The sequence below is a fragment of the Bufo bufo genome, chromosome 4 (assembly GCF_905171765.1).
Source record: "Bufo bufo chromosome 4, aBufBuf1.1, whole genome shotgun sequence".
Classification (NCBI taxonomy): Eukaryota; Metazoa; Chordata; class Amphibia; order Anura; family Bufonidae; genus Bufo; species Bufo bufo.
Window position 1 is genome coordinate 387,475,054 of NC_053392.1, and position 14,182 is coordinate 387,489,235.

Genomic DNA, 14,182 nt, shown 5'->3' on the forward strand with positions numbered 1-14,182 from the left:
GGAGATCCTACAACTAGACCTCATTTTGGTAAAAATCTTACCTACCTGTCCCTCCATTACGTACAGACGCACTAACAATCTAAAAGATCTGCTGGTAAACAGTTACCATCCAGGTCATCAGACCAAATTAAACCCCGAATCAAAAGGTTCCAAGTGGGGATGCACCCCATGCGGGAGGTGCGTGGCATGCCCCAATATTGACAGGACCACTTCCTTTAGCAATCCATTCACCAACAGTAAACAATACACTATCACACATACTATCAACTGTAATACTCCAGGTGTGATATATGTGAGGAAGTGTCCATGCCAACGCATTTATGTTGGGTTGACATCCAGGGAGCTTAAGAGGAGGATACGAGAACATGTCCTGGGCATTGAGGCTGCCAAAGATGAAAATTATGTGACCCTACTAAAAACAATTTCCAAACATTTTAAATTGTTTCACGATTGTGATAGCTCGCAATTTAGAATCTGTGGGATTAATAGGGTATACATGACACCACGTGGTAACTGGAGGAAGATCCTGGCGCAAAAAGAAGTACGCTGGATTCATGAATTAGACAGCATGACACCTAGGGGGTTAAATGAGGATCTCTCTTTTGATCCGTTTTTAGATATGTTCCGTAATGGATGTCTCTATCAATATTCCCTGTTCTTGAGTTCCCCTGGGGTCCCTCTGCTCATCCCCGGTCCCTTGTTTTTAATCTTTTGTCTGTCATTCCCCTGTTTTTTAACATATTGTGCTTTCTTGACTTATCTTTAGCACTAACGATGACGGCCATTGCAGTGGAGGACCATATCAGTGGAGTCATGGTTCCATACAGAGTTTTGCCTTCGGGCATGGTGCTGTTTGGATACACTCTGGATTTCTTTGGGTCATATGCTGGCTATACAACTATGATTGCTCCATCAATATTACATAATAACTCCCTCTTCTTGAGATGTTCTGACCATATATACTCACAATGATGTATATTCTTAACTTTTCTCTTTCATTTTCTCTATTTCTCACTGCACCGAGCACACTGTTCACTTGCTTTTCACCTGTGTCTCTTTTTCTCCTGTTAAGCATAGAATTGCTTTGGTTGTGTTTTATCTTAATTTAATTTGTACCCTATTGACACTTATCTCATCAGTAATTGTGTATGATCTAACATTGTAATAATTCAGCCCCCAAGGTTGGGTGCTCTCGTCAATATTTATGTATATATATATTATATCTGCTTTTGCATTAGCACTTTATGCCAAACCCAGTCAGCTGTTGTTTTGGAATACTGGCACTCGTGCCATTTTTTCCTCTTATAATAACATGGTATGCACCTTTTATATTGTACATGGTGTGATCACAATGAGTCTGAACATGGTCTTGCAATATAAAATCACGGTGTGGTGGGGTGAAAGTCACCTGTCCACAGCGCGATGTAGTCACCTGTCGTCCATTAGTATAATAAGGGGTTAATTATGTGTTCTCTTATACCATGTCATCCTATTTTATGTCCAGCTCCCAGCTACTGGTCTGTTACTTCTTACTCTGACTTATACTAAATAGGCTACCATGCACATTGATCATCTGGCCATTTTTGGAGGAGCCTGTTGGCTGGCATGCATACTCCTGTACGAGGTGTGTCGCCGCGGTCGTGTGCTGTATCACGTGACCGCTCCGTCACTCAGGCTTTGCCTGTGCTGCTGGGGTTGGACGTTCACCACTGCTTGTGGCTCTGCAGTGGGGGCGCTTGTGACATCGCGGTCACGTGCTATGTCACGTGATCGCCGCGTCACTACCCCTCCGCCCCTTGGAGTTTGAGGCCTCATGTTTTCTGGTGGCGTTGCCACTTAGACGCTCGGCCGCACCTACCGCACCACCTCCGGCCCCTCCTCCATATGATCACATGGGCCACTGATTGGCTTTTCTGGTGTGGTCTGGGCGTGCCCTCTGCTGCACTTCTGACACTGCGGTCATGTGTTCACTCACATGATCGCTCTGTCAGCCCAGTCCCGCCCCCATTAGGAGCTTTTGCCTCCACTGATTGGCTCTCAAGCACTGGGGCTCCACCTCCATTGGTGCTGACGTCATTCAGGTCCTGCAATCTTAATTATCTTCCACACACCTGTGTGGGCACTATATAGGGGAGATGTTTTTATATGTTTCCATATCCCCGGAAGAAGCCAGGTCTACTGGCGAAACGGCGTTGGGTCAGGAGTCGGCCGAGAGATCTTTGCACCATTCAGGGTATGTCTAAATTTTGTCCTTTTCATTTCAAACTCAATCTCCACAATCGCCTCCTTTGCACTTTGTTTGGGGCATTGCTACTATGAGGTTCTGAGGTATGCTCTTTCAGCTATAAAATCTTTTGGATTTTCATATATACGAAAGTCAGTTTCATTTTTTGGTGATTGATATTCTTGAGGTGCAGATGACAAGAGCGTGGAAGTGATTTAATATGGGGAACAAAGGAAATATCAGATTTAAATGTGGCCCCAAGCCAGCGGGCATGTTGCACAGGAGTTATGATAGTGCTGCAGACAAAAATTGAAATATCAAGTTTAGGTGAGTTATTAGATGGGGGAAAGACAAGAAGTTTAGTTTTTGAGAGGTTCAGTTTTAGATACAGAGAGGACATGATGTTAGATACAGCTGCCAGACAATTACTGCCGTTTTGAAGTAAAGCAGGGGTGATGCAAGGGGATGAAGTGTATAGTTGGGTGTCGTCAGCATAGAGATGGTATCAAAAGCCAAATCTACTAATAGTCTGTCCGATGGGGGCTGTATAGAGGGAGAATAGTAGAGGACCTAGTACTGAGCCCTGAGGAACTCCAACATCAAGAGGAAGAGGAGAAGAAGAAGAGCCAGCGAATAATACACTAAAGGAGCGGCCAGAGAGGTAGGAAGAGACCCAAAAGAGGGCAGTGTCCTTAAGGCCAATTGAGTAGAGCATGGTGAGGTGGAGTTTATGCTCTACTGTATCGAACGCTGCAGAGATCCAGAAGAATCAGTAGAGAATAGTCACCATTAGGGTTGAGCGAACCCAAACCGTAAAGTTTGGGTTCGTACAGAACTTTAGGATTTTTGGACCCCGGACCCGAACCCGAACATTTCAGTAAAAGTTCGGGTTCGTTGTTCGGCGATTTCTTGGCACTTTTTGAAAGGCTGCATAGCAGCCAATCAACAAGCGTTTATCTGTGTGACCTTAGAAGCCATCACAGCCATGCCTACTAATGGCATGGCTGTGATTGGCCAGTGCAGCATGTGACCCAGCCTCTATATAAACTGGAGTCACGTAGCGCTGCACGTCACTCTGCTGTGCTTAATGTAGGGAGAGGATGCTGCTGCTGCTGTGAGGGAGAGAATAGGACATAATCTGTTATCAGAACTCCAATTGAACTCAGCGATCTACATAGATTTAGTTGTGTGGGTGCAGTGCACAATCTTTTTACCCTGCCCTGAGCCCAGCAAAATAACTTTTATCCGTCTGTTAGTTAGGTGGGCGGTGGCGGACATTTTATGCAAGCCCAGTGCACCAGCACTGCATCGGAGCTTTTTTGACATTCAAATCCAAGCTTGAAATACTGCACTAATAATCTGGTTTTAAAAAAACACCCTTTTTTTTGACAATATCCATCATCTGGATTAGTCAGTGTGCAATTTAAGCTAGAAATACAGGCCTAAACTAGTCTGGATCTGTACGTGTGAGATACACACTTTAGATACTAAATAGTATAACAGGGCACTCAAGAGACCGTAGCCATGTGGTTCATACAGTTAAGTACTTTATTTATGATTATAATCAAGTGCTGATATTAGATTATATATTCAATAAGATAATTGTATTCGGTAGCAAAATAAAAATAATCGATTGACACAATAGGTAAATCAATTGACACAATATCTTATAACAAGACAATATGCTAAAATAAAGCAATATAATAAAATAACTTGTAGTTAAAAATCAATAGTCCCAAAAATAATGTTAATGAGTTGATCGATCATTTAGTCAAATCATGGTTGTTGCACCTGGGTATCGATGTATATAAAATCAGGTATATAATATCAGGTATATAAAAATCAAGTCTTTATGTCCACCCTCGGTATCGGCAGCGTCCCACCGAAACGAAGCAGGTAGCGGCGTCCCGCTACGTAATTACTTGCAAGTATAAACTGGTTACCTTGTATTCGACCGCAGACTTTAAATCTTTTCCTCTCCCTTAATGTGTCCGTAGTTGTACGGCACAATGTATCAAGAGGCTTTCCCTCGACGGCTCTGTGGTTCTATTTCACGTCACTGCCAAGGTCCCCGGCGTACGGCCTCTGAGTGAAGGATTCCGCAATGGTGTTATACCAGAGATTTTGCAGTGGTGTTATATCAGAGATTTCTCGTCGGGAGGGGTGTCCAGGTATAGTCTGTCAGATGGTCGATTTAAGGTGCTTGGATCTTTCAATATCAATAGGGAGGGGGTGTAGCACCAGACGCGTTTCGGGGTCCAACGTATTGCCCCTTCCTCAGTGGTATGCTTCACCCCTACCATTACCCCTCTTATATACTTCATCTTCTGTGATTTCATTAGTCACTCCTTTAAACATCAGAACCTGTTTATTAATTAACCCAGGTGTTCAAAATTGCTATTCAGACTTGATCTCAGAAATGGCTTATCTTAAAAGGATATTTATACCTCTTAGCAATGAAATATAGTTGTATAATTTCACCCACTAGTATAACTTGGACTTATGTTTCTCCTAAAGAAAAAACGCACGGTTACCCCATGCGTTTTTGATGTGGTTTCCATGCGTTTTTTCGTTTTTCCTCTTTTTATATCTCTTTATTTCAACACAAACCAATATTTACCTTACAGGCATTCTCATATAGTTGTACATCATAATAATGAACCATAAAAGAGGATAAGTGAGGAACATTACATAAAATATAAATAAATAAATATATATATATATAAAACACTGTAAAACATTGGATTACAAGATAAGATGGGAAATGTATTAAAAGATGTATAAAAAGATGTATATAGATGGAGATATAGGTGTAGAGGAAAAACCGCATGCAATGTATCAGACATGCGGTTTATCGTCGACACATGGATCCCCATCTCACTCAAAAAAATCCAAAGAGTTCAAATTCTGCGTTAAGACCCTTGGGTATCAGGGAATCAAATTCAAATATTCTCTTTGTTTCGAGTCTGGACATTCTCTCTATATGGTTGCCTCCTCTCCATTCTTTTCCTACTTTGTCTATGGCAAAAAACTTCATACCTGAGGGGTCCTGGTTATGGCTAATTTTGAAGTGATATGATAATGAGTGATTTTCTACTCCTTTCCGTATATTATTCATGTGTTCCGAAATCCGCTTTTTAAGTGTTCTCTTTGTCCTACCAATATGTAGTCGTTTACATGGACATTCAATAGCGTAAATTACGTTGTCGGAATTACATGTCAGACAATCTCTAATTAAATGACGATGATTGTTATTAATGGATATTATTTTGTTAGTTCTTTTCGAAAAAGATGTTACCCTACAGTTACCACAAGTACCACACCTAAAAAAGCCTTGTAGGCCAATCCAATTTGAAACGGTTGAGTCCCTATTTTGTTGTTGTTTTTTAACTGTGGGAGCCACCTTTAAACCTAAATTTGGGGCCTTTGTAAATGTTATTTTTGGATTTTGTGGTATTAATGTGCCTATAATCTTGTCCTTCTGTAATAAATGCCAATGTCTCATCATTATTTGGCGTATTTTCTTATAGTCATCACTAAAGGGCAAGATCATCCGTACAATGTGCTGTGATGTGTCGGATTGTTGTGTTATTTTATCTTCAAAAAAAGACTTCCTATCCATATTTTTCACCTCTTGTAATGCTTTGTCTAAAATCTCGGTGGGGTAATTTTTCTCCAAAAAATTGCTTCTCATTTTATCTACTTCTAAATCAAATTGATCTTCTAATGTACAATTCATTTTTATCCTCCGGAATTGTCCCTGTGGAATGTTAGTTAACCAACTCGGGAGATGACAACTATCAAATAAAATATAACTATTTCTGGCAGTGGGTTTGGTAAAAGTACTGCAAATCATATCCTGATTCTGAATTTTGATGTTTAAGTCCAGATATTCAATATTTACCTGACTTGTCGTACCTGTAAATTTTAAATTTCTATCATTGGAATTAATATCTTCCAAGAATACCTGTAAATTTTCTTTCCCACTCTGCCAGACAAAGAGAATGTCATCAATATAACGTTGCCAGAGCACCAGATCCGTCCCCATCCTTGGCTGAATGGCCAATCGTTCCCACTCCGCCATAAATAAATTAGCATAGCTGGGGGCGAATCTGGTGCCCATGGCAGTCCCCTGTATCTGTAAATAAAAATCTCCCTCAAAATTAAAATAGTTATGGCTTAAAATAAAATCTATCCCCTCTACTATGAACTCTATCTGTTCAATGTTCAATCGTCCTTCTAGTGTCAATTGGGACCTTACAGCTGCTTTCCCCTTTTCATGTTCTATTATCGTGTATAGGGATTGGATGTCCAATGATCCCATTATCCACGAGTCTTGAAATTTCAATTGTTCTACTATTTGGATAATTTGCGTTGTATCCTTAGTATATGACTCCGTTTTTTGAACCCTTGGCTGTAACATTTGATCTATGTACTGGGACAAATTGGACGTAAGAGATCCAATCCCTGACACTATAGGTCGACCTGGTGGATTTAGTTGATCTTTGTGTATTTTTGGTACACAGTAAAACATGGGTGTTCTAGGAGTTTTATTTATTAAAAATTTGTGTTCCTCACTAGTTAAAATGCCTTTCTCATGGCCCTTTCTACAAAATTCTAGAAGTTCTGCATAATACTGGTTAGTAGGGTCATTATATATCACTGAATTATTGTCCTACTAAAACTTAACTTTTATATCATTAACATTTAAAATAAGTCCCACAAAAGTGTTTAGATAGCTGCATATATAAGATAAGATAGGCTTATGCACAATAAGGCACAGGGTATATAGACAAATAAAGAGCACGATTTTGGACTGGATAGTCCCCACTCATGGTTTGATGAATTTTCTGTTGTGAAGATGTATCGTACCACAGCAAGATATGCGTGTTTGTGGTAGGAGGGTCCACAGGAACAAATTGGTAGGTGTTCGCTGCAAAAATCATGAAAAAATGATGTAGTCACCGGCTCTGCTTATGCAGGATGGATAGGTAACTGGGAGGACTATGTCCCTAGCCAACTAGTGAGGCCCTGCCTAAAAGTGGAGAGGTCTCCCGCCTATATGCGGGAGAATCACCCCCAAGTGAGCGACCCCACTTATCGACTAGTGTTGAGCGCGAATATTCGAATATCGAATTTTTTTCGCGAATATCGGCACTTCGCTAATTCGCGAATATTTCGAATATAGTGATATAAATTCGATATTTCGAATATTCGTTATTTTTTTTTTTTTTTACATTGTTATATTTTTTTCTTTCCCACTTTCCTAAAGTTGTTCTTAACTGTCCTTTGGATTCCTGGCTTCCTGGCTGCTCCAGTCAGTGCCCGTTGCCGCTTCTGCCGACTTCTGTGCTCATGGAGCGTCCCCATCACCATATACTAGAATGTACTGTCGGATTTGAGAATTACGTGAAAAATCGCAATTCCCCTAATATGGAATATAGCAGTGCTAAGTTAAAATCGAAATTCGATTATTATAACTTGAATTTTTTTTTTTTTTTTTTTATATATTTTTTTTCTTTCCCACTTCCCTAAAGTTTTTCTTACCTGTCCTTTGGATTCCTGGCTTCCTGGCTGCTCCAGTCAGTGCCCGTTGACGCTTCTGCCGACTTCCGTGCTCATAGAGCGTCCCCATCACCATGGGAACGTCTCCATATACTAGAATGTACTGTCGGATTTGAGAATTACGTGAAAAATCGCAATTCGATTATTTCAAGTTATAATAATCGAATTTCGATTTTAACTTAGCACTGCTATATTTAATTCTAGCCTAATATGGAATATAGCAGTGCTAAGTTAAAATCGAAATTCAATTATTATAACTTGAATTAATCAAATTGCGATTTCAACTTGGACCTGGTTTACTATGGTTGGCTTGGTAGAATTAGCGAATATAACGAATGTATTCGTCATATTCCACAAAACGAAGATAACGAAGTATTCTGCATCTTCGTTTTAGCTACCTATTCATCAACTTCGCTAATTCTAGCAATCATATAGGAAAGTTTACTATAGAGACAGCTAAGTTTAATTCGCTATGCGATTATATGACTTCTTTTTTAAAAAAAAAAAAAAGAATAATTATAATACCTGATAATTATTATAATTATTCTATTTATAAAAAAAAAGTAATATAATCGCATAGCGAATTAAACTTAGCTGTCTCTATAGTAAACTTTCCTATAAGATTGCTAGAATTAGCGAAGTTGATAAATAGGTAGCTAAAACGGAGATGCAGAATACTTCGTTATCTTCGTTTTGTGGAATATGACGAATACATTCGTTATATTCGTTTTGTGGAATATGACGAATACATTCGTCATATTCGCTAATTCTACCAAGCCAACCATAGTAAACCAGGTCCAAGTTGAAATCGCAATTCGATTAATTCAAGTTCTAATAATCGAATTTCGATTTTAACTTAGCACTCCTATATTCCATATTAGGCTAGAATTAAGTTAAAATCGAAATTCGATTATTATAACTTGAAATAATCGAATTGCGATTTTTCACGTAATTCTCAAATCCGACAGTACATTCTAGTATATGGAGACGTTCCCATGGTGATGGGGACGCTCCATGAGCACGGAAGTCGGCAGAAGCGGCAACGGGCACTGACTGGAGCAGCCAGGAAGCCAGGAATCCAAAGGACAGGTAAGAACAACTTTAGGGAAGTGGGAAAGAAAAAAATATAACAATAAAAAAAATTAAAAAAAAATTTAAGTTATAATAATCGAATTTCGATTTTAACTTAGCACTGCTATATTCCATATTAGGCTAGAATTAAATATAGCAGTGTTAAGTTAAAATCGAAATTCGATTATTATAACTTGAAATAATCGAATTGCGATTTTTCACGTAATTCTCAAATCCGACAGTACATTCTAGTATATGGAGACGTTCCCATGGTGATGGGGACGCTCCATGAGCACGGAAGTCGGCAGAAGCGGCAACGGGCACTGACTGGAGCAGCCAGGAAGCCAGGAATCCAAAGGACAGGTAAGAATAACTTTAGGGAAGTGGGAAAGAAAAAAATATAACAATAAAAAAAAAAAAAAAAATTCAAGTTATAATAATCGAATTTCGATTTTAACTTAGCACTGCTATATTCCATATTAAGCTAGAATTAATGAATATGAAATATAGTAGTGCTAAGTTAAAATCGAAATTCGATTATTATAACTTTAATTAATCGCATTGCTATTTCAATAGGAGAGTAGCCTAAAAGTTAAAAATCGCAATACGCGATTATTTAAATCGCATATTAATCGCGATAACAAGAATAATGACGAATATTCGATTTCGACGAATATAAAACGAATATTCTATCGAATATTCGCGAATTTCGTCGAAATCGAATATGGCACCTGCCGCTCATCACTATTATCGACGGCTATCCCTGTTATCCTGGCCCTGAAAAAAAGCCTTCTAGTGTCAGCACAGCCAAAAGAGAGTAAATCTGTTATCCCCATGCGTTTCCTCCGATAAAAATATATGTATCACCGGATTCATCAGGGGATGTCAAAGTAAAGATACACGGATGGATCAATGGCACAATAGCCGTTAGCTCAATAGCTTTCTGTGGATGGTGTCCAACTGAATAATGCAGATCCAATCCCTGACACTATAGGTCGACCTGGTGGATTTAGTTGATCTTTGTGTATTTTTGGTACACAGTAGAACATGGGTATTCTAGGAGTTTTATTTATTAAAAATTTGTGTTCCTCACTAGTTAAAATGCCTTTCTCATGGCCCTTTCTACAAAATTCTAGAAGTTCTGCATAATACTGGTTAGTAGGGTCATTAGGTAATTTTTGGTAAGTGTTAGTGTCCAGTAACTGTCTCAGACATTCCGTATTATATTTGGGTAAATCCTGAATAACAATGGATCCTCCCTTGTCTGCCGGGCGTATTACTATATTATTTTCTTTTTGTAATTTTTTCAGAGCTTTTATCTCATCATTAGATAAATTATTTCGTTTATATTTAGTACTGTTTTTTACTTTCCGTATATCACTTTCAACGCACTTTTTAAAACTAGCCATTTCATGGCTTATTTTGTTTCTTGGGTATTTTTTTGATCTATTTTTACAAGTCGTATGTACATATTGATCTCCATTGTCCATATCTCTAGTTATAGGGTTTTTGAGGAAGTACTTTTTTAGGCATAGACGCCTGATGAATTTTAAAACCCCTATAAATGTATCAAACTTATTAAGGGTAATTGTGGGGGCAAATTTAAGACCTTTGTTTAGTAATTGTTTTTGGCATCGGTCAACGCCGTTGAGCTCAAATTGATAATACAATCATTTATTATTGTGTCTAAATTTATCTGTGATACCCCCTTTTATCTTCCTACGTCCTCTTCTTGTTTTGATCTGTCTCCCTCGTATGACCTTATCCTTTTTGGATAATATTGTTGTTTGTGATTGTGATAATTCTCTTGTGAAGTATGGTGCTCTCGGTAAGGACTTTGGTGTTGCTGTGAAAAACAGCCATTTTGCTCAAAAAACCTAAATTGTGGCCTAGTCTTCATCTGTACGTGTGAGATACACACTTTAGATACTGTGGTTCTATTCAGTTATTTGAAAAACAGCCATTTTGTTCAAAAACTTATAAAATTATTTTATTAATAAAACATCCTTTTTGGGCAAAATACACAATTTTACAGCGCTTGCTGCATCAGAACATGTGAAATTCAAGGTTTATATACTGCTGTCATATTCCGTTATCAAACAAACACCCATTTTAGGCCATAAACTTAATTTGGCAGCCTTTGCTGCATATGTCATTGTGAGATACACACTTTAGATACTGTGGTTCTATTCAGATATATGAAAAACAGCCATTTTGGTCAAAAAACTTTAATTGCGGCCTAGTCTGGATCAGTACATGTGAGATACACACATTATATACTGTGGTTCAATTCAGTTATTTGTAAAACAGCCATCTTGGTCAAAAGATTTTAATTGCGGCCTAGTCTGGATCAGTACGTGTGAGATACACACTTTAGATACTGTGGTTCTATTCAGTTAATTGAAAAACAGCCATTTTTGTCAAAATACTTTAATTGTTGCCTAGTCTGGATCAGTACATGTGGAATACACACTTTAGATACTGTGGTTATATTTTTCTATTAACCGCCTCAGGACCGCCTAACGCAGGATCGCGTTCCGGAGGCGGCAGCTCCAGGCAGAGTCACGCATCTATGCGTCATCTCACGAGACGCGAGATTTCCTGTAAATGCGCGCACACAGGCACGTGCGTTCACATGATCGGAAGGTGAGCAAGTGGATCTACAGCCTGCCAGCGGCGATCGTTCGCTGGCAGGCTGTAGATCAGATTTTTTTAACCCCCAACAGGTATATTAGACGCTGTTTTGATAACAGCGTCTAATATACCTGCTACCTGGTCCTCTGGTGGTCCCTTTTGCTTGGATCGACCACCAGAGGACACAGGCAGCTCAGTAATAAGTAGCACCAAACACCACTACACCCCCCCCTGTCACTTATTAACCCCTTATTAACCCCTGATCACCCCATATAGACTCCCTGATCACCCCCCTGTCATTGATCACCCCTTTGTCATTGATCACCCCCCTGTAAGGCTCCATTCAGACGTCCGTATGTTTTTTACGGATCCACGGATACATGGATCGGTTCCGCAAAACACAAACTGACGTCTGAATGGAGCCTTACAGGGGGGTGATCAATGACAGGGGGGTGATCACCCCATATAGACTCCCTGATCACCCCCCTGTCAATGATCACCCCCCTGTCATTGATCACCCCCCTGTAAGGCTCCATTCAGACGTCTGTATGTTTTTTACGGATCCACGGATACATGGATCGGATCCGAAAAACACATACAGACGTCTGAATGGAGCCTTACAGGGGGGTGATCACCCCATATAGACTCCCTGATCACCCCTTTGTAATTGATCACCCCCCTGTAAGGCTCCATTCAGACGTCCGTATGTTTTTTACGGATCCACGGATACATGGATCGGATCCGCAAAACACATACGGACGTCTGAATGGAGCCTTACAGGGGGGTGATCAATGACAGGGGGGTGATCACCCCATATAGACTCCCTGATCACCCCCCTGTCATTGATCACCCCCCTGTCATTGATCACCCCCCTGTAAGGCTCCATTCAGACGTCCGTATGTTTTTTACGGCTCCACGGATACATGGATCGGATCCGCAAAACACATACGGACGTCTGAATGGAGCTTTACAAGGGGTGATCAATGACAGGAGGGTGATCACCCCATATAGACTCCCTGATCACCCCCCTGTCATTGATCACCCCCCTGTCATTGATCACCCCCCTGTAAGGCTCCATTCAGACGTCCGTATGTGTTTTGCGGATCCGATCCATGTATCCGTGGATCCGTAAAAAACATACGGACGTCTGAATGGAGCCTTACAGGGGGGTAATCAATGACAGGCGGGTGATCAGGGAGTCTATATGGGGTGATCACCCCCCTGTCATTGATCACCCCCCTGTAAGGCTCCATTCAGACGTGTTTTTACGGATCCAGAGAAATATCTCGGCAAAAGACAACTTTTCCCATTTTTTTATACAAAGTTGGCATTTGACATTTGAGATATTTCTCTCACCCAGCATGGGTATATGTAAAATGACACCCGAAAACACATTGCCCAACTTCTTCTGAGTACGGTGATACCAGATGTGTGACACTTTTTTGCAGCCTAGGTGGGCAAAGGGGCCCACATTCCAAAGAGCACCTTTCGGATTTCACAGGGCATTTTTTACACATTTTGATTTCAAACTACTTCTCACACATTAGGGCCCCTAGAATGCCAGGGCAGTATAACTACCCCACAAGTGACCCCATTTTGGAAAGAAGACACCCAAAGGTATTTCTTGATGGGCATAGTGAGTTCATGGAAGTTTTTATTTTTTGTCAAAATTTAGTGGAATATGAGACTTTGTAAGGAAAAAATAAAAAATCATTTTCCGCTAACTTGTGACAAAAAATAAAAAGTTCTATGAACTCACTATGCCCATCAGCGAATACCTTAGGGTGTCTACTTTCCGAAATGGGGTCATTTGTGGGTTTTTTCTACTGTCTGGGAATTGTAGAACCTCAGGAAACATGACAGGTGCTCAGAAAGTCAGAGCTGCTTCAAAAAGCAGAAATTCACATTTTTGTACCATAGTTTGTAAACGCTATAACTTTTACCCAAACCATTTTTTTATCAAAGACATGTAGAACAATAAATTTAGAGAAAAATTTATATATGGATGTCGTTTTTTAAAAAAATTTTACAACTGAAAGTGAAAAATACCACCAAATGAAAGCTCTATTAGTGAGAAGAAAAGGAGGTAAAATTCATTTGGGTGGTAAGTTGCATGACTGAGCAATAAACGGTGAAAATAGTGTAGTGCAAAAGTGTAAAAAGTGGCCTGGTCATTAAGGGTGATTAAGCTAGGGGGGCTGAGGTGGTTAATAAAACACCCTTTTTGAGCAAAATACACAATTTTACAGCCCTTGCTGCATCAGAACGTGTGAAATTCAAGGTTTATATACTGCTGTCATATTCTGTTATTAAAAAAACACCCATTTTAGGCCATAAACTTAATTTTGCAGCCTTTGCTGCATATGTCATTGTGAGATACACACTTTCGATACTGCGGTTCTATTCAGTTATTTGAAAAACAGCCATTTTGGTCAAAAGACTTTATTTGCGGTCTAGTCTGAATCTGTACGTGTGAGATACACACTTTAGATACTGTGGTTCTATTCAGTTATTTGAAAAACAACCATTTTGGGCAAAAAACTTTAATTGCGGCCTATTTTGGATCACTACATGTGAGATACACATTTTAGATACTGTGGTTCTATCCAGTTATTTAAAAAACAGCCATTTTGGTCAAAAGACATTAATTGCGGCCTAGTCTGGATCAGTACGCTTGAGATACACACT